Raw genomic sequence first — 21,692 nt, 5'->3', positions numbered from 1 at the left:
TGAAGTCATCAAGAAACCCTGAATCGCAAGTCTCCAACATGACTGAAGAGACCATGAGAGACAGTTTTCCTCCACATCATCAGAGGCACAGAACAATCTGGTGCAAAGTTTATTTTTCTCACTGTTGAAAAGTCACAAACATTCTACATGTATCTATATGATAAGGAGGAAAGAGTTTCTAGTCTTTTCCATTACTTCTTTCTAAGAATACTTCAGACACTGCACAGGTTGCTTTTGAGTGAACTTTTACACAAAGCTGTAGCTAATCCAGTGTCACTGACAAGTATACATGTTGCTTTCACATATTACATGCACAATACATAGGCATATATAGGTAAATAAGTGATGAGTCAAGTGGCCATAAGACACTCTGGTAGCTTTACATAAAATATGGGAACTGAAAATAGTATGAAATCAATGACACCTCTTTTTAAATTAAATATTGGCCCTTAAAAAGGCATGCAAAGAGTGCAAATAACTGCTAATGCCCATTCTAGGGGAGAAATGTGACATGCTGTAAAAGTATATTGTTCCTATCTACTTACTTCTAACATGTTAATTCATACTACATCTTGATTTTGGATGTAATCTATTACTGAGAGCCAATGTGCTGTAGTGGTTTGAACATTGGACTAGGACTCTGGAGGCCAGGTTTGATTCCCTGTTCAGCCATGGAAACCCACTTGGTAATCCTGGGTGAGTCACATACTCTCAGCTCCAGAAAACCCCTTGATAGAGTAGCCTTAGGGTCACCATAAGTTGGAATTAACTAGAAGGCATATAACAACAACAACATACTATTACTGGTATGAAAGACCCCAATCATGTTTCCATGTTTGTACCTCCAACAAAAGTATTTCTGTAAAAACCAACATAGCCCTTTTCTGTCCAAGGGAAAAACGTGATATGTCATAAAGTTGTTCTTATTCATATCTATGGTGCAACCATACATCAAATACAGTTGGGCCTCCTTATACACGGATTTTTTTATCCATGGATTCAAGCATCCACAGCTTGAAAATATTCCAAAAAAGTATAAATTCCAAAAAGCAAACCTTGATTTTGCCATTTGATATAAGGGCCACCATTTTGTTATGCCATTATATTTAATGGGAATTGAGCTTCCACAGATTTTGTTATCCATGGGGGATCCTGGAACCAAACCCCAGAGAATAACAAGGTCCCACTGTACTGTACTGATAAATTCACTTGCAAAAAAATACTGTAAAGCTGGAAAAGAAGCAAAAAGGGCAACCAAAATGGAGACTGAAACAATTCCCTTAGGTTAGGTTATATTTGGGGCTGTTTAGCTTCGGAAAAAGGGTTAAGAGGAGACTTGTTAGAAACATGCAAAATTATTGGTGTAAAGAAAGGGAACTCTCTCCCTCCCTCTCTCTCTCTCTCTCTCTCTCTCTCTCTCACACACACACACACACACACACACACACACACATTGGAATACAAAATTAGAACACAGGATCATCCACTGAAGTAGAAAAACAAGAGATTCCAAACAGACAAAAGAAAGTATTATTCACATAAAGCATACCTAAACTGTCAAAATCACTATCTCAAGATGCCACCATGGACATCTTTAAAAGTGATCAGGCAAACTCATAAAGGATAGGATTTATCAGGCACAGTGAACATACTCCTTTGCAGTACTAGATGAAAATCTGTTTCTGTATATCAGTCACTGAGGAGCAAAGACAAAAATTGGCTTTTGACTTTTTGGCTCCCCATTGGCAAATGCTCGGTCACTGTTAACAGGCTAAATCGGACTTGGTTTGATCCGGTACAGAACGGATCCTTCTTTTATGTGAGGGATCCGTTCCGGATACCCACATAAGGGAAATACTGCGGGACCTCAAGTCTCATTGATTTTAATGGTGGCATGCTCCTGCGTGCCACATGCCCCATGTGCCACAGGTACATGCATCATTAATATGGCCGGGGCTTACCATCCACGTGACCTTGAGTCCACATATGGTGAGCCTGCATATGGCACAGGCACGCTGTATTCCTTTTCTTTATATGTTTTAATGGTGGAATTCCCAAATAAATTAATAGTAGCTTTTATATTCATCTGAATTAGAGGTCAAGATTTCATCTAAGGCCTCACCCCATATACAATGGCCATGATCCCATTGGGTCAAACACTGTAATGGACCATTTTGAGGGTCATTTGGCATTCTTGACACTTCTGCAGTGAAGTATCCAGAAGATCACTGTGTAAGTTGTGGCAGATTATGATAAAATAGTGATAAAAGGTGACAGGCCACAAGCCATCCACTGTACTTGATGCTGCCACCAAAGGAAACAGCAGCCATTTGTCACATGTTTGTCAATAGAGGCCAGCTATGTTGAGAGTTTAGTTCTTGGACCCAAGGCAGTATGGGTGAATTGGCATGAAAATCACTTGTCAAAAAGGCACAGGTAAACTGCATAGTTTTCAAAGAATCTCTCATAGATGGAAGAAAATTGCTAAAATTGCTGTTTCCTTTGAGAACAGAATTTGCAAATAATTCTACCTCTGGTTCTTTAGTACTGGTTCATACTATATTGGTAGACTATGTGATCCTATAGGTATTGTTGTTAACTGCACAGATTTTGTATATTCAAATTCTTAGGTTTAATATTTAGCATTTCCAGTTGAAGAAAGAGGTGATGTGAAAGATCTCCACTTGAGAGCTTGGAAAGCTGCTGTAAGTTAGAGTAGACTAGAACTTGGAGAAGTTACATTTTTGGAATGCAATTCCAGACTCCAAGTGGCCCTGCTAGTTGGAAGATTCTAAAGGTTGTATTTCAAAACAACCCTCCTCTTCTTCCTCCCCAATAATTCAGTTTACTGGTCTAGAACTGCAGCCAGTTACACCTGGTAGACTGTGAAACTGGGATTATAATGATGGTGATGATGACAGCAACAAAAACTTCTTCAAGTCTAGTAGTAGATAACATGCACACAGATACTAAAATTCTCTGATCTGGTTTGGTGTAGTTTCTTATGGAATCATATGGCTTTCTTTCAAATACTATCACATTTATCAAATTGTGTCTTCAAAAGGATGAGATAATTCTTTCCTTGAGTTTCCTGATTGTAACTATGGGAAACCCACTCACTAACCAACAAGATAGTTTGTTGCAAGAATCTAGAGATGTACAAACCTTTCAAGCTGGATTTTGTCAGGTTTCTCCTTTTACAACTACCTTTACTTTTATGGAATAGCTGTATTTTTACTATTTTCTTTGTCTGTTATATTTTTAATGTATTCAATGTATTATCAATTCAGTATTGTTTTTTATTTGATAATTTAATTATGTTTAAGGTTGTTTTTTTCAGTTAAGAGTGATATAAGTTATTTCTGTTCTAAACTGTTTTGAAAACCACTTTGTGTCCTGTACTAGGAAAAAGGTTTTATATACATTAAATAAACAAATAAATTGCCAAGCTGGTTCTGACCTCAAAATGCATTCAACTGAGGGCTTTTCTCCCCCTGCATGGAAGCTCATAGGTGCTTCTCAAAATATACGCATTTCTTTTCCCATTTTACACATTATGCATTTTCTATTGTATTCTCCTACTGAGAATATATTATTCAAATGTGCACATATGGTATGTGATTTTCAAATGTATTGCTGAACCTTTTGATGAGCATATTGAAGTATATGCATTTGGTTTTATCTCAGAAATACATGGAACATTAAATGTGTTTGAGACTACAGTTAGATTCAGGAGGTACAAACTGGATAACTTTGCATTACAATGAAGAACCAACAAACATTTCACTCATTCCTGAATCAGCTGGACTGGTTCAAAGATTTAAAAAAGTAATGGTGTATTTTTAGTATTGGCAGACTGGATTCTAAAATCAATTAGTTTTATGATTAACTGAAACAATTTATGAGAGAAAGTGGAAGAGGAGTTTTCCATCTTCTCTTCTACTTTCTATCCATCACATTCTCCAGATAGTCAGTATCCCTTTTTGTGGATAAGCCTCAGGGAGTTGGGTCACCCAAAAATGGGCATGAATTCTAAAAATGTTCAGGTTAAATAAGTACTGGCTGCTCTTCCGCAATCCATGAAATAAGATCTTCATCCAAAAATAGATTCCAGGGTGGCATATATGGTATGTTTAAAAATGCAAATCTTCAGTACAATGCTAGAACACTAAAACAACATGAATTGATAACCACAATAATATAATTTTTTAGAGAAATAAATTCATTTCATTGACATTTAACCCAATGCTAAAAATGACTAAAGAAACAAAAAGGTTTTCATCTGGTGTCAAAAAGAACAGGCTGCTACCAAATTGGGGTGCCAGCACAAAGAAGGCCTTCTCTTTTATAGATGTATAATACACTTCTGCAGATGGAACATGGAAAACTACCTCTCCTGACAAATGTTATCCACAGGTGGAACAGTGTGCTACATTAGCTATTTGGGCCCCAAGCATCCAGATACCTCTCCTTGGAATACATAAGACAGTGATTCTCAGTGCCAGTGCTAGCAAATTGAATTGGGTGAGTGAGATTGTCCCAGTGCTTTGTTCCCAAAACGGGTAGGGATTATATATCAGAATGGCTGGAGCCTTAATATAAAATGATCCTTTCATACACAGGCCTCTTGAGTGGTTTGCTTGTGTATGCCTATGTCTCTGTGTGTGTGAAAGAGAGAGAGAGTGAGTATTTGTTAGTTAGTTCAGGATAGAGAGAAATCTTCCTCCCATTCCCTTTATACACTTTCATTTACTATATATAAATAGAGTACCATTAAAAAAAATTCTGAAACATATTTGTCAAATCACAAGTGTGATAGCTTCCATGTCACTGGGCCAATGAATCTACTCATCTGAACCTTGAAGGAACTACCATAGATAACATATTTGGGGTTCAGCACCTTGGCTAGCTTCTTTAAAACCTGGAGTGGATTCACTACTCCAATAACATCGGAGCCTTTACTGCCCAGATGAAGTTCCATTTATGTACAGTAAGCAATGACAAATCTCTAACAACAACAATCATTAAAAAAATGGATTTCGGTGTAAGGCAGCTTTTTTAGGATCCTGACCAAGAGTGATCACTCTGGCATCGAGGGGTCTACATCTCAAGAAATTTGGGTGAAACAAATGACACTTCCAGATAAATGTATGATGTAGAGCAGGACTAATTGAGGAATGCACTCTTATATATAAACAAATGAGAATATTTGTGGGTAAGTACAGCATTAGCCTCATATGTGTAACTGTGGGTAGAGACAAATGGCTTGGGGAGAAAATTCAGCCTGCTGGACCAGATTAGGCCTAGCCCTACATAGGGAGCCCTACATAGTGATGCTGAGAACAGCAGTGGCAGTCCCTGGCTGTTTCTCTTGTAACTCTGGCTGTTAGAGTCTGAAGATGTATGAACCACTAACCTGGGGTCCTTTCACACTCCATAATGATAGCACTACAATTCCACTTCAACTGTCATGGCACCACCCCATGATTGCAGTTTAGGGAGAAGTATTTAAAATTCATCTAACCACACATGCCAGGATACCATAGGAAGCAGTCATGGCAGTTAAAATAGAGCCATAGTGCTATAACAGTGTAGTATAGAAGGACTTCTGGTCTGCTGCCTTATGTATAATGGACCTATCATGTCATCAGTGATGAAAGAAAAATCCAACTGTTTTAGTTTGCTTATATATGTGAAATAGGCAGAATGTCCCCTTGCCCCCGAAAGAAGTAGAATATTGTGGGCCTGGCACAGCTAGTTGCTTGAGGCAGAAGAATAAATGGCATTGCCTACGACAGCTGGCCAAGTCAAAGTATCTATAACTCAAAGCCAGCACACAGGGCAGAAAATTTCACAAGCATCTCTTTCTACCTTAAGCAGTAAAAATACAATAAGAACATTTTTTTAAAAAAAAACTACTTGTTATCCTTTCAGGATGCCCCCATCTGAGGTGGCCATCTCAGTAATGGTAGTCCCATAGGCCACCTGTTTCAGAATCAGAAAAGGAAGCCAGGATATCTTATTAATCAGGGATATGGAGAGAGGGTTCCTATAGCAACAGGGTAAATAGTGAAGCAAGGGAGTTAGTTCTGACTGTGTGAGAGTGAAATTTTGCCTTGAGCAGTAAATGGTTGGGGCCAGGGTGAGACATCTTTTCAAAAGTTATAGTGATATATTTTTAAAAATTATTTAGTGTATTGTCTGAGCTACTTCTTCCCCGGTTTATTCTATCTATCTATCTATCTATCTATCTATCTATCTATCTATCTATCTATCTCCATTTATACTTTAAACATAATAGAAATATACTATTGCGGAGGCTTTTTTTGCAGGGGGAGCAAGGAACCTCTGTTACTCCTAGGCTTATTTAGAGTATCATATAATCATAGAATCCTAGAGTTGGAAGAGACCACAAAGGCCATCTAGTCCAACCCTTTGCCTTGCACAAATGCCCAAACTACTTCTGTTTAAAGATATCTAAAAATGGGCTGCCCTCTAGTCTAGCCCACTGTCAAAAAGTTCTTTCTGAACAAAATGTTCAGGTGGGATCACTTTCCTTGTAATTTGGTGTGATACGATCACTCCTGGATGTCTCAATAACCAATTTGGCCACTATATTTTGAACTAATTGAAAACAAAACTACAGTGGGCCCATGTCATACACAGGTGCAATATACATGGCTTTTAGCATATGCTGAAAGCCGCACTGGAAGAAGCTTCAGTGTGCCCATGACGCAAACCCCAGGCCGCACCACGGACATGAGCCCCATTTTTAATGGGGCTTGAGCATACAAGGAATTCCCCTTACACCAGGCTGGGGAGGGGGTCTGGAATGGCTAAGGGAAGGGCTCACTGTAGATTAAAACATAAAGATGTGAAACTGCAGGAAAAAATCCAAATACCACAATAAAATCACCATGTTTCACTTTTTCTAGTTTCCCTACAAGTAAATGACATATATAAAGTTCCTTCTTGCAACTTTTTTTATTTTTACACAAATGATCATATAAAGGAGTTTCAAAAGAAAATTAGCATGTGGTTTATAAACTATAGCAAAGCCACTGATTACACAGATCATGAAAGGCTATAGAACACCCTTAAAGACATGGAAGTGCCAACACATCTAATAATCCTAATGAGGAATCTGTACTCAGGATAAGAGGCAATAGTTAGAACAGAACACGGAGAAACAGAATGGTTCCCAATTGACAAAAGGGTCAGATAAAGATGCATAAATTATCCTATCTTTTAAAGTTGTATGCAGAACGTATTATACAAAGAGCAGGCTTGGACACAGACAAAGGAGGAATGAAAATAGGAGGATGGAACATCAACAATCTAATATATGCAGATGACACTACACTATTAGCAGAAAACATTGGAGACCTAGAGCAACTGCTGAGAAAAGTCAAGGAAGAAAGTGCAAAGACAAGCTTATATAAAGAAAACAAAAATAATGACAACAGAGATCTTCACAAGTTCAATCTAGACAATGAGAAAGTAGAAATAGTAAGAGAGTTCCTCTACCAGGGATCAAAACATAGATCAGAACAGAGAATGAAGTCAAGAAATCAGAAGAAGACTAAGAATGGAGAGGGCAGCCATGAAAGAACTAGAAAAGGTCCTAAAGAGCAAAGATGTACAACTAAGCATGAAAGTCAGAATTATACAAGCAATTGTATTCCCCATTATCAAACATGGATGCAAGAGCTGGACAATTAAGAAAATGGACAAAAAGAAAACAAATTCATTTGAGATATGGTGCTGGAGAATAATGCTGCGGATACCATGAGCAGCATAAAAAGCAAATAGGTGGGTCCTGGAGATATCAAGCCTGAAATTTCTTGGAGGCAAAGATGACTAAAATGAGGATGTCATACTTTGGTCACATCATGAGAAGACTTGACTCATTAGAGAGGAAAATAATGTTGAGAAAAGTGGAAGGAATTAGGAAGAGAGGAAGGCCACAGATGGATGGACTCAATTAAGGAAGTCACAGGTATGAATGTGAAGAAACTGGGAAGAGCAGTGGAGGATAGGGGGGCTTGGAGATGTCTCATCTACAGGGTCACCATGAGTCAAGATTGACTCGAGGGTAGTTAACAACAAGAAAAAGGCCAGAGACTGAATCCCTAGATAATGGCAAAACAAAGTCTGGCAGTTTAACACTCTCACCACAGTGGTTTGAATGTTGGACTATGACTCTGGGGACCAGGGTTCAAACCCCCACTCAGCCATGGTAACCCAGTGGGTGACCTTGGGCAAGCCATACCCTCTCAGCCTCACAGGAAGGCAACTGGCAAATCCCCTCTGCACAAATCTTGCCAACTAAACCTCATTATAGGGTTGTCTTCGGGTTCCCATAAGTTGGAAGAGACTTGAAGGCACAAAACAACAACTTTGAGGAATTCTGTTAAACCAGGGGCAGGCAAGCATGGCAATCTAGACACTACTGGACTGCAGCTGTCGTCATTCCTCACTGTTGGCTGTGCTAGCTAAGTCTGGTGTCAGCTGGAGTCCAAATACCACTGGAAGACTGCACTTTGCCTATCCCTGTATTAAGCGGCATAAAACACAGCCAAGCAGTTCTGTTCCCCCCCCCCCCAAAAAAAAAAGGCACCTTCGCAAGTTACCCCATGTTGGGAGACAGTCTTTCAAGGCACTCAAAGGTTATAAATCAGAAAAGTGTACTAAAATAAATTAGTCTGCTCTTGCTGAAATACCAAGCTTACATTGGCAACTTTATTATCTTATCTAAAGTGACATTCTGGCTTCTTAACTATAAGGTAAAAATAATAATAGTCAGCAATTCTTTCAGTGGAGTGAAGAGCACAGGGAAGTGTCAGCTGTTGTTGTCATAGACTGTCATCAAATTTGCTTTCACTTATAAATGAGAGATTTCCACGAGCCCGAGTCATTAACTGCTTTGCTAATATTTTGCAAACCTTCTTTGACTGTATCCAGCCACCTGTAATGTGATCTCCCACTTTTCCTACTGTCTTGCATGTTTCCCAGCATCATTGTCTATTGCAACAAGTCATGTCATCTCATATGTTCAAAGTATGGCTGCCTCAGTTTAGTCATCATTGCTTCTTCAGAGTTTAGCTTAGATTTGCTCTTGGAACCATTGATTTGTCTTTTTTGCAAAGTACTGTAATGTATCCATAAAACTCTTCTCCTGCACTACATTTCAGATTAATCTCTTCTTGTCAGCTTTCTTCACTGTCCAGCTTTCATCATCATAAAACAGAAACAGGAAATTCTATTGTCGGGAGATTACAGGGTGTCAAATGAGGGAGACACTGAGAGTGCAAAATTATGGTTGCTGCCTATTCAGTCTTCGCATGAAAGGGCCAGTTCACAGAAATAGTAGCTCCACATGAATGGTTGCTGGCTGCTGGCTGCAAGCAGTGGAAAATTCTCCTAAGCCAGATAGTCAAGCCATCATCCCTGAGAATCTTGTCCTAAGTATTCTTGAAGAATGCAGTCATGGAAAATTCTGGCATGAACTGTTTTGATCCTCTAGCCTGTTCTGATCTACAAACTAATGTGTGGATCAGAATGTAGCTGTTCATCAGATTTTTCACTTCTGTAAGTGTTCTGACATAGCTCTCAGCTTAAGTAAGTAGAACTGATGTATTTTGAGATAGCACAGAATTTAAAATGCATGTTATTACTCATATATGTTTGAATTGTTTTGTAGATTCTTCATTTTAAAATAAGTAGGAAAAGGTGGAGGTGAGATAAAATAAGTACACGTGTGAACTCATACAAAAGTGTACAGCTGGAATACACTATCACAATTACAAATGCATAACCTAGAGTTATGCATTCATAACTGATTCATATTCACAATCCTTACCTAATAAACCATTTTGAATTACATAAGGAATACAGTGGGCCCTCCTCTTACGTGGGAATCCGTTCCGGATCCCTCCACGTAAGGGGAAATCCTCGTGTGCTGGAGCCCCATGAGAAGTAATGGGGCTCGGGGCCATAGTGTGTGGCGTGCGGTGTGCGCTGGCGCATGTGCACCATGGACACACACCCAATTACCTCTTCTGGGGTGCGTGAGGGGCTTTTCCAACATGGCTTTCAGCGTATGCTGAAAGCCGCATATGCTGAAAGCCGTGTATGCTGTGCCTGCGTAAAACACAAGTGCACTGTATAAAAGCCTCCAATTGTGGTTTACTAGGCAACAGCTACTGTGAGCAATGAAGTTCTATTCTCCTGTCTAAGACACTGGCATTTCCACCCATTTCTCACCAGTGATCTCCAATTGAAGATCAACTGGGATCTTGCTTTTGAGTATCGCACTGGGAACTGCTGGAAAGAAGGGTGGGAACATCAGTCTGCAGCATCCCAGTTGACAGGAAAACAGACCCAAGTCGTTCACAGTGGCTGCTGCCCAGTAAATAGGGAATGGGGGAGGGGTGTTGAGCCAGGAGACGCAGTGAGCACCTGGTATCCACTGAGCTTTGTTCCAAGACCTACAGTAGATACAAAAACCCATGGATGTTCAAGTCCCATTACAATGAGGTAGTAAAATGGTGTCCTTTATATAAAATGGCAAAATCAATATTTTCTTTTAGAAATTTTAGTTTGGGGTGGGGATATTTTCAATGAAATGGTTGGATCCATGAATGCAGAATCTGTGGACACAGAGGGCTGACTGTACTACTTCGCTACACAACTAAGCTAGTTATGTACGTAACTAAGTAGTACGTGTAGAATTCTGCCCCCTATTTGACCTGAGAGCTGCATCACAAAATTGACATGAATATGTAGTCAAAAGAATAATTACATTCCAGTCCACATATCAGTCCATTCCAAACCAGTATTAACAGCATGCCCTACTTGCTGCAGTGTTTATTCTTTTGAAAGTATTATTCAGAGTTAATGAAGGAGGAAATGATCTAAACATGTTAGAGGCATTGACAATGATCCCAATTCCATGACATCTGGGCAATGTCCACCTTATGTTTCTATATCCTACAAAGGCCAAACAGTATAATTTCTATTCTGACTGGATGTCAAAAATAATAATTGGCAGCTGTTATGCTCACACAAGTCAAGTTTTGCATGCTCTTTTTTGTGAAAGGGACATGCTGCACACTATATTTCTGAACAAAAAAATATGAAGTGTTTACTTTGTTTTGATTAACAGTCTGTAAAGCTAGCCTTATTGTCTTTGATTGCCCTAAGGGGCACAGGGTTTGTTTGTTTTTTAATATTCAACAAACATAATGTGGAAAGAATGGAAAAATGCTTTCAGAAATGAAAAGTTCCTGTATCTTTTTAACACTCTTAGCAGCCATGTATAACTGTGGACTGTTTGAAAAATATTGAGACTGGCAGATCTTGACAGGTTTTGGAGAAAGGTTATACAATAGGAAGGAGTCCAGATGTCCATGGACAGGCTTTTCACCTGTAGGACGTTCATGATATTTCAGACAGGATGGTTTCCTGTACATGTATAATACTGTGTTCTGCTCTAACTGAATGTGACCCTGATCCCTGTGGATCATGCAGCCTTGTCTTCATCGCTGGATTCCCAGAAGTCATTATCCTCAAAAGGCACAAGGAACTACATTAAGGTTCTGGAAAAAAGCCTTTATAGAAGGTGGTTTGATTCTGATTGTATTTTTATTTTGTTTGAATTCAAGGGAATGCTTCCCCTGTGACTAGAAGTAACTGCATGTCTGTTTCATTCCACTACCCAGCTAACTTACACACTGAGGACTCCTAGTGAGGCAGTGACCACATCTGTCTGCTGAATCTGCAAAGTAACAGTGTGAAGCCAGCAATGAAATGCATGCTTAATCCCTGTCTTTGGGAAATGTAATGTTTCCCTTCCTCGAATACCTTAATTCATCTTTCTCTAAACTGACGTCCTCCACATGTTTTGGACCTGTCAGCCAAAGTCATATGATCAATGGTGAGGAATACTGGAAGATGTAGGCCAAAACATATAGGCGCCAGCCTAGGGAAGGTTGCCTTAACCTCTCTGCCTCCATAACACTCCATGAGATAGAGCCTTATTAGTGGTGGACCTTAGGCTCTGGAACTCCCCTTCCCTGCTGTCCTTCCATTGATAGCCAAAGGCTTCTTTTGTATTCCAACTAGATTTTGAGAGCTTAATTTTTGAAAGAAAGAGCTTTCTAAATGGCAACATATCATTATTAATTGCACTGTTTATAAACTGGGTTTTTTATAATTTAATAGTATATTTTACAGTGTTTTTAATTTTACTGATATTTTACTTCTATTTCAGTGTTGATATTTTGTGGTTTTATCTATAAAACAAATACAGTATAGTTATAATACCAAACAGTACAGTACAGACATAATGGAAGACCAGCCAAATTAAAAGAATTTGTAAGCCATTTTGAGTCCCTGTTTTGCAGGTGGGGAGGAAGTGGTATACAATTAATGCTAATAATATGAATACCAGCCACTAGGTGACACTATAGGAAGGAAGCAGATTTTCACTAGGGATGGGATGGGGATTTGTCAATTTCCCGAATGCAGTCAAAATGGGAGTTTCCGACACCTTTGGGAACTGATGTTAAACTTCCACAACTTTACCTCCCACCCATCTTTTGCAAAGATTCTGACTAGAAGCTGCACAGAGACATTTCAATTTTCTCCCCCAACCCTCCTCCATTGGCTTGACAGCTGAAATGTCTTTTCAAAACCTCTAGTAAGGATTTCTGTGAAAGATGGGGGGGGGGGGGGGGGGTTGCAGGTGTTTGGTAGTTGATGATCTAGTTTCTGTTTTCCTGACAAACTCCCTTTCCCTAAGTCCCAAGTCTTTTACAGAAATCTTGACTAGAGACTGTGAAAAGACTTGTCAGTTTCCCTGCTCTGACAACTGAAATGTTTTTTCACAGCCTCTTGTCAAAATTGGAACTTGGAGGAAAGTTGTGGTAAAAAAAACCACCAAGATTGTCAGCTGCCAAACATCCACACCTTCCCCTCCCCTCCCCTACTTCCCTCCCCAGTAGAAATAATTAATTATTTTTAAAAGGGAAATATAGCACAGAAAGGTTTGTCTTTGTTTTAGAACAATGATCTAGGCCCGGTACATACCTCTTGGTAAGTCCTTGAGAAATAATAAATTAACAAATGCTGCTACTCATATATCCAGTATTTATATCCAATAATCTGTTAATTTTATAGATCACAATTCAGTTTAATTTAATGTTTATCTTGATACTTGCATTAAGTTAATTATGGTATCTGCCATGAAATATATACTGTACTTCTAATTATTTTTAAAAATACAAAAACTGAAGATTAGCCAAATTTTGTTGACAGATTTTGAACATCAGATGTGAATGCAGTTGCTCAAATGAAATTAAGCATTATAATCGATTTACAAAGCATATGCGGGGGGGGGGGGGGGGGGGGATAAGATTTAATTTATCAATGGAATCCAGAAATACTCTTCAGTGGAAACACAGGTGATCTGTAAACCAAGTTCACTTATTAACTTAGGCCCTGTGCAGACAAGCCATAAAGGCTTGCTTTGGGGCAGAGGCATGGCATGGTGTCCACATGATGCACACCCTGACTTTGCCTCCAGGGCGCCGTGATGTCGCACTCCATTCCACACAGCGTGCGGCATTACAGCACTCCTTTGGGACTGCATCCACACAATGCGGCACTGAAGGAGTGCTGTAAAACAGGTCGCAAAAAGGAGCTGCTTTTTGAAGCTGTGGTTATCACACCCTTTAGAGGTCCCAAAAAGGAGCTGCCTTTTGCAAAGATCAGATCACAGCCCGATCTGACCGTAAAAGGGATGGCTAGAGACCACCCCTTTGGGGCTGTCTGTACAGACCCTCTGTTGGATGTTATAACCATTTCCCCCCTTCCAGTGATGTAGTCGGGGGGTTCATGGGGTCTGGATCCTCCTTCCGTTAATTTATGTTAAAAATAATATCAACCAAACCTTATGCTGAAGCTGCGCTGAAATACAATGAATGGTGTGCGTGCCTATGGCAGGGGCATGCCACCGCGCCCAAGCCCCCCCTTCCCAAAATCCTGGCTACGTCTTGTCCCTTCTGTCCTAGGAGATGGCTAACAAAATGGGAGCCCTTTACTACTCTTCTCCATTCTTGCACAGCATGGCATTACTACCACAAACTATGCAGTCGAGTTCCCCGCATTTGGGGAAATCGCAGGAGCCAGCACACCCGGAGTGCAATGGATGAGCCTCACTCTGGGCAAACCACCTTCATGATCATGGTGTCTCCCTTGCCAGGTAAGTCTGGAGATAACAGACTCTGGACATCGTGCAAAGTAAAATAGGGTAGAGAGAGGCGGGGTTTCTACCCCACTTTGCAAGCTGGGAGTCTTGGAAATGCTGGTGGTAAAGGGAAGAGAGAAAGAGAGTGCTGAGATTTGTTTCCCCGCTTTACATGCTGAGACTGTGACCCCTGGGAGAAGTCTATAGAGGGAGAAGCAGGGAGGGAAGTGGTGCTTTGTTTTCCCATTTAGATCTTTTGTAACATGCCCCAGTGTTTGGCCCTCAACTTATCCACGGGTCATATCAAAATCCATGATTTTGGCCCCAAAAACTGCCCTCGACTTATACATGAAGTCGACTTATACACAAGTATATATGGTAATTGGTATACTCCTACATTGCCAGACTCCTTGTTCATATGCATTCTGTCTGAAGAGAGAGACAAAGGCCTATAATCTCACTAACATGGCAAGCCTTGATCTGGACCATATTTATTTATTTATTTATTTCATTTGTATGCCGCCTATCCCCCAGAAAGGGACCCAAGGCAGCTCACAAATAAAAACATTTTTAAAACTTTACAATAAAAATGTTCTAAATAAATAAATAAAAACATCAGATAAAAACAGTATAAAATTACATGCATTAATAACAAAAACAAAAAAACAACAAACATAACTACAACACACTCTATATTTCAGACTGCAGATGAGACTTCACATGGCTGAATGCTGCGTCATACAAAATGATAGCACAGTCTCAGGATGTTACTTTTTACTCTGTGTGTGTGTGTGTGTGTGTGTCTATGCTTTCAAGTCTGCTGTTGATTTATTGCAATTCCATGAATTGTGTAGGTTTTTCTTAGACAAGGAACACTTAAAAACAACTTTACCAGTTTCTTCCTCTGAAATATAGCCTAAAAAGCCTAGCATTTATTGGTAGTGTCTTATCCATTTACTAACCAAAGCTGACTGCTTAACTTCCAAGATCAGACAGGATCTAGTGTCTTTAAGGTAGGTCTAATTTTTACTTTTTACTGCTTCTTGCTTCCTACTTTTTACTACACTTCCAAAACTTCCCTAGCCAATGGTCATGGTAGTTGACCTGTGGCCCAAAAAAAGGTTACTTTTCCAGAACTTTTGAATATTGGCATGGTGGTGAGGTGATTAACAATACTCTTTCCTGACAGCAATATTCAACAGTTCTTCCCCCTTCAGCAAATTCAAATAAAACCAAACTTTCTATTTATTCATTGGAACAACAATGCATCTTGTCCAAAGTCAGACTACCACCACACATGATTCTTTGAATAGCAATTGTATATTTCTTGCACGCTTTGAGATCAGCAGCAAGCAAAGCAAAATCTATAGCACAGTGGAAACAACAGAAGTCTCTCCAGTGACAGAACAAAGTCCAAAGAATAGTTTGTGAAGGGGAAGCGAATGCCGTGTGTGTGTGTAAAGGATGAAAACAGGAAAACAGTGAGTCTGACACACACATTTGTAAGAAAAGAAAAGGGACACGTTTTAAAATAATTTTTACCTGTATGGCGCAAACTATTCTAAAATGTTGTTTGTACAGTGGGCCCTCAGAATCCACTGGGGTTTGGTTCCAGGACACTCTGTGTGGGAAGTAATTTGCATGTTAATCTGTGTATTGATCTGTTGTTGAATGGCAAGGACTCAGGATGGGAGGATATGCGAGGATGATTTGTGTCAATTTCTCAACCAAGTGTCATATGGTATACATACCCCACTCACTTCCATGACAGAATTCTCTGAACATACCAGCCACAGATAATGGCGAAACGTCAGAACACAGCCACATAGCCTGAAGAACTCACAAAAAACTCTCCCCAAGGGATTTCTTTGATGTTTACCACACACAGTTCATCTACATGATTCTATTATATGGATCCTTAGAAAACAATCTTGTTCTGAATCTTAGATGCCAGTGCCCTACAACCTAGGTACTCAAATGGTGGGGCATCCCCTCAGGGGGGCATGACAGTTTGCCAAAGGGATGCAGAACTTAGGCAATAATTAGTTAACCCTCCAGAGAGGAGAGGTCTTTGGAACCCTTTTTAAGCACCCCCATCAGTGCAAGGAGTGATGTGAGGAAGAAAAGTAAGTGAGTTTCAGTGTACTGAAGACACTGGGGCTTGTATGTGCATGGCAGCAGTACGGGAAGAAGTTTGAGTAAAACAACCCCACACACACACATGCAAACACCTCCCGATGCACAAGCTTCTGGAGGGGGAAAATTGCGGCTGCCAATTGCTTACCAAAGCCACATTCACAGAGTAGTCAGCTTTATTAAGTGGATATTGCATATCTTGATTTCAGTAAGGCCTTTGACAAGGCCTCCCATGACAATATTGCAAACAAGCTAGTAAAACATGGGTTAGAAAATGCAACTGTTAAATGGATTTGTAACTGGTTGATTGGCCAAACCCAGGACTTTATTGGACTCATTTTCCCCCCATTATGGGCATGGGAAGGAGCCGCTTGGGGCCATGTGAGTCTGAGAAAAAATGCATTTTACTACACCTCTAAGTGTGCTCAAAATGGCCCCATTCTGTCGCCCAGCGCTAAGCCGTTCCCATTCAAGACTGAGGAGCGTCCTTTGCTTCAGTCAGAAGACTTCTGACCGAAGCAAAGGATGCTCCTCAGTCCCAAATGGGAACGGCTTGGCACTGGGCAACAAAATGGGGCCATTTTGAGGAGACTTTTAGGTGCTGTAAAATGCTTTTTTTCTCAGACTCACACGACCCCAAGTGGTCCCTTCCCATGCCCATAATGGGGGGAAAATGAATCCAATAAGGTTCCCAAGAGTGCTCAGCAATGGCTCCTCTTCATCCTGGAGAGAAGTGACCAGTAGGGTCCCACAGGCTTCTGTCCTGGGCCCAGTGCTATTCAACATCTTTATCAACAACTTGGATGAAAAAATGGGGGCATGCTTATCAAATTTGCAGATGACACCAAATTAGGAGGAATAGCTAATACCCCAGAGGAAAGGATCAAAATTCAAAATGACCTTAATAGATTAGAATGCTGGCCCAAAGATAACAAAATGGATTTCAACATGGAGAAATGTAAAGTACTATACTTAGGGCAAAAAAATGAAGTTGAACATGAACAACAGTGTGATTCAGTAGCTAAAAAGGCCAATGAGATTCTAGGCTATATCAACAGAAGTATAGTATCTAGATCAAGACAGTAATAGTGCCACTCTATTCTGCTTTGGTCAGGCCTCTCCTAGAATATTGTGCCAATTCTGGGCACCATTCCTTATGAGGAGAGATTTAGGGAGGTGGGTATGTTTAGCCTGGAGAAGGTTAAGATGTTGTTGCTGTGTTATATATATGTGTGTGTGTGTGTGATATATATATATATATATATATATATATATATATATATATATGGGATATATATATTCTCCCAATATAGGGACTCAAGGTGGTGATCACCAGATATGATATAATAGTCTTGTTTAAATATTTGAAAGGATGTCATATTGAGGATTGACCAAGCTTGTTTTCTTCTGCTCCAGAGAATAGGACCCGGAACAATGGATGCAAGCTACAAGAAAAGAAATTACACCTAAACATTAGGAGGAACTTCCTGACAGTAAGAACTGTTTGACAGTGGAACAGACTCCCTTGGAGAGTGGTGGAGTCTTCTTCTTTGTAGGTCTTTAAACAAAGGCTGGGTGGCCATCTGTTGGGTATGCTTTGAGTTGTGAGTTCCTGCATGGCACCGAGTTGGACTGGATGACGCTTGTGGTCTCTTCCAACTCAATGATTCTATGATCATCTTCTTATCCAGATTGGTCCTCAGGAAGATTCTCCAATAGCAAAGGAGTAAGATGTGACCAGAAACATTTCTTGCAAGAAAATTCCTTAAAGATGAAAACCTATAACGTTACTTTTTTTCCTAACAGTAAACCCACCTTGAGTCTAAGGGAGCTTACTTTTGAGTACAGAATTGTACTGTAAATTAAATGAGTGCTGAAGCAAGCAAGCCCAGGCAGTGGTATGAGAGAGGCATTATTTGCCACAACATAACACTTGTTTTGTCCTCTTATAAATGAACAGATTTTGGAGTCAGCTTATCGTGTGCTTTTTGTAGCTAAACTGATAAGCAGGCACAATGTGATGAGTTTGCAGACCAGAGATAACTATATTCCCATAAAGCTATTTAAAAACTGTCCCACACCTCTACCTTCCTCCACAGCAGAGGATCCAGATGACAGCCTGATGATACTGGCTGCCATTGACCACTTGGGTACCAAAACAAGCCCCCTTTCACTGAAGGCTTTTTGCATTCCTTAAGATAATCATCAGTTACTCTTGTGGTTTAAATTGTCAGAACCAATTCATATCAACCAGCAACAATGAAAAGGCTCCTTGAAACAGTCTCCCAGAGATGCTTTATGATGCAAGCTGAACTCGTGCACCAGCACACTGTGCAGATCAGAGGTCTGTATGGTTTCCTTCAATTTCCACTAACTATTTCTGCTGGAGGCCAGCAGCAAAGTAAAAAGATCCAAGTAAGGAAACTGTATCAGCAATGAGCCTCAAGCTGTACACAGAGCTGGCCCTTCATGTGAGCAAGTGAGGCATTTGGCTCATAAAGTATATTTTGAGTGTCATGAAAGGGCAGTAAGTTCTCATATATTTAATTTATGACTTACTGTGTTTTTACTAACTAGTTTGGGTATTCTCCCTTGTATGTCAAAATAATATGGCTAGGTTTGAGTATAATGCACCTTGAATGAAAGGGGGGGGCACTATCTGCCTTCTTCATTGGCAGCAAAATGTCCTCAGCAATGAAGGCTGATGGCTCCAGTGTCAGTGAAGCAGTAAATCTGTACTAAGTTTTATTCCTGAATGTTAATAGAGCTAATCAAAGTGCTGAACCTATTTTGCTATATCTGCTACCACATGCTGTTCTATCAGATGGACCTGCAGATAAACATTCTCTTACTGGATATCTTCATACAGGACCTGGACTGGAATCAGGAATGACAAACCTTAGGGTATATTTCTATAGAATTTACCAAAGATGGTGTGATGATACATTCAGATGTGTGTTGACTATGCTACTTGTCCTGTGCCCTGTCTTCCATTCTCATCTCTCCAGCCCCAACTCTATTCAAATAATCCTCACAGATACTACCCATTCTAGTGCCCCCCCCCACCTACTGTTTCCACTGATAGATTGTACTTTCCCTAATCTTTCTTCCAGTCCTCTCTGAAACTGACCTCGAGCCTGGGCATGCCTAAAGATTTCTACAATCTACAATCCTGTTGATCTTTCAAGGCATCTTCTGTTCTAGGGTTTCTTCCCCTGTACACTTTAGGCAACTGTATTTGTGCCCCACTTTCACCTTGTAGTTGGCCACATAAATGGCCAATTCCAGTCACACATTTGAGCTATGCCTTATTCTCATTCCATTTACCAAGAGAAAAAGATGCAGGCTTGTCCTACTTTTCACTGTGGTGATAAATATGTCTATGGATCAAATTACTGTATATACTCTTGTATAGGCCTAGAAATTTTAGACAAAAAATTGACCCCAAAAAACAGGGTCAACATATCAACTAAGTCAATATAAGTACAATAGGTTAACTCATATATACAAAAAAGGGATCCCCCCCCCCCGCTTCTCTGAGAAGAGTGGCAAAAGACAAGAGCTTAGACCACCCTAGGAGTACCTGAAAGAAACACCAACCCCTCTGCTTTATCTGCCATGGCACTGCTTTTTCTTTGACATTGTTTTCCTTTGCTTCATCCTTTACATCCTTTGTTACATGCCCCTAATTTTTACCCTCTTCTTTTCCATGTGTCATATCAAAATTCATAATTTTTGACCCCCAAACCAGCTCTTTGTTTATGCATGAGGTCAACTTCTAGCTGAGTATGTACAATAGATTAGAAATCCAGTTACCTGACATGACTGGATTATTTTTTATGTATATAGGAGCATATCAATAGGTGAACCTCATCTGATTGTTTTGTAAAGTCCTATAGCCCAGATCTATGTTTACCACAGCGTGAACTAGATGCATGATGTTGAAAGTAGCAGTAGACAGATGGCATGTTCAGCCATCAGGCATACACACTGTGTGGTGTGGGCAAGACTGCAACCTGCTGAGTCCATCCATGATGCTGCAATGTCTATTTTTTTGCTGCAACATCCATGTGTTGAGTCAGATTTTCCAAAAAATAAGTACTTACCTGAGTTGTCTATGCTTAGAAACACCATACAATCAGAATCTGTTGTACAGCAGCACCTATGCACATGCACCCCTATGTCTGGATAAACATCCATTTATTAGACATCCTATTCAATGCATGGATGCTGGGGAAGAGGTTAAAAGTGTGCTGACTTAGGTAGGTCACTTTATATCTTCAATATATGTCTAGAGAAATCAGTGGAAAGAGGTAGAATAGGAGGAACATTGTTGATTACAACAAGAGTGTCTTCAGCAATCCCAGGCACATTTATTTTCCTGTCTAAACTAACCAGCATTTCAACTTTACTTGAGTGAAAGACAATAAGAACAAAACAACGACTTATGGGGAAAAAACAACTAGGAGACACAATGGAACACTCTTCTCCATGTTAATTTAACTTTTGTTTTACTTGTGCCAAAAGATGTCCAAAAGCTAACAAATGAACTTCTCTTCTTATTAATTAACTGGTGTCTGGAGAATCCTCTGGCATGTGAAAAGCTCTGTAGAACTGCTACTGCTAAGCATCATTATTTACAATGTGAAAGACATGAGCAATTGGACCAAAAGAGTTCAAAGGGGGGGGGGGGGGGTCCCACCCAACAAAGCTCATTTATTCCCTTTTTATTACCGTCTCCTTAGCAGTTTTCTTACAATGGAGGCAAGCAAGAAGTAATGGTTCGTATCTAAAGGGAAATACAGGTTGGCTATATTTGGGAGACTTCCTAATCCAGGAGTGAGGAATCAGTGACCCTCCAAATGTTACTGAACTTCCCCCATCATGCATCACCATTGGGCATGATGCTTGGGCTTTGGGGAGATGAAGTTCAACAACATCTAGAAGGACCCAGGTTCCCCAAGCCTATCCCAATCTTAAAAGCATTTCCTGGTGACAAGCATTTGGAACATATCCACTACAGATGGTTCATACATTGCAAAGTTTGAGGGTGTTATTCCTTTTTTTGACTGAGCTGTAAAAATAAAAAATAAAAAAACTAGTTCTTTTGCCCCATGACTCACTGACTAGGATGAATTTTTTTCAAGACAAGGAATAAAAGGCAGCATTAGGGCAGTAAACATCCATTCCTTTCTCCCCAGGTATCCCAGAATCTGCTGTGCTTCCTGCAAGGGAACAGCTCGAGCAAGCCAGATGGTAGCTCTGCAGCCTGGGTGCTCTCATTCATACTCCCAAGTAGGTCAGC

At 40.1% G+C, this 21,692-nt stretch overlaps 1 protein-coding gene and 1 pseudogene across 3 annotated transcripts in view; both read right to left on the bottom strand.

The window, feature by feature from the left end:
• Positions 1 to 21,692, bottom strand: part of PLPP4 (phospholipid phosphatase 4) — a 125,816-nt gene that overhangs the window by 77,945 nt on the left and 26,179 nt on the right. The window lies entirely within an intron of this gene.
• On the bottom strand, positions 14,128 to 14,274 carry LOC149318573 (U1 spliceosomal RNA; annotated as a pseudogene).

Source organism: Sceloporus occidentalis, unplaced genomic scaffold (assembly GCF_023333645.1).
Source record: "Sceloporus occidentalis isolate IW3139 unplaced genomic scaffold, rSceOcc1.0.p SCAF_2, whole genome shotgun sequence".
NCBI classification, from domain to species: domain Eukaryota; kingdom Metazoa; phylum Chordata; class Lepidosauria; order Squamata; family Phrynosomatidae; genus Sceloporus; species Sceloporus occidentalis.
The sequence above is the reverse complement of the archived record's forward strand: the minus strand, read 5'-3'. Positions and strand labels throughout refer to the sequence as shown.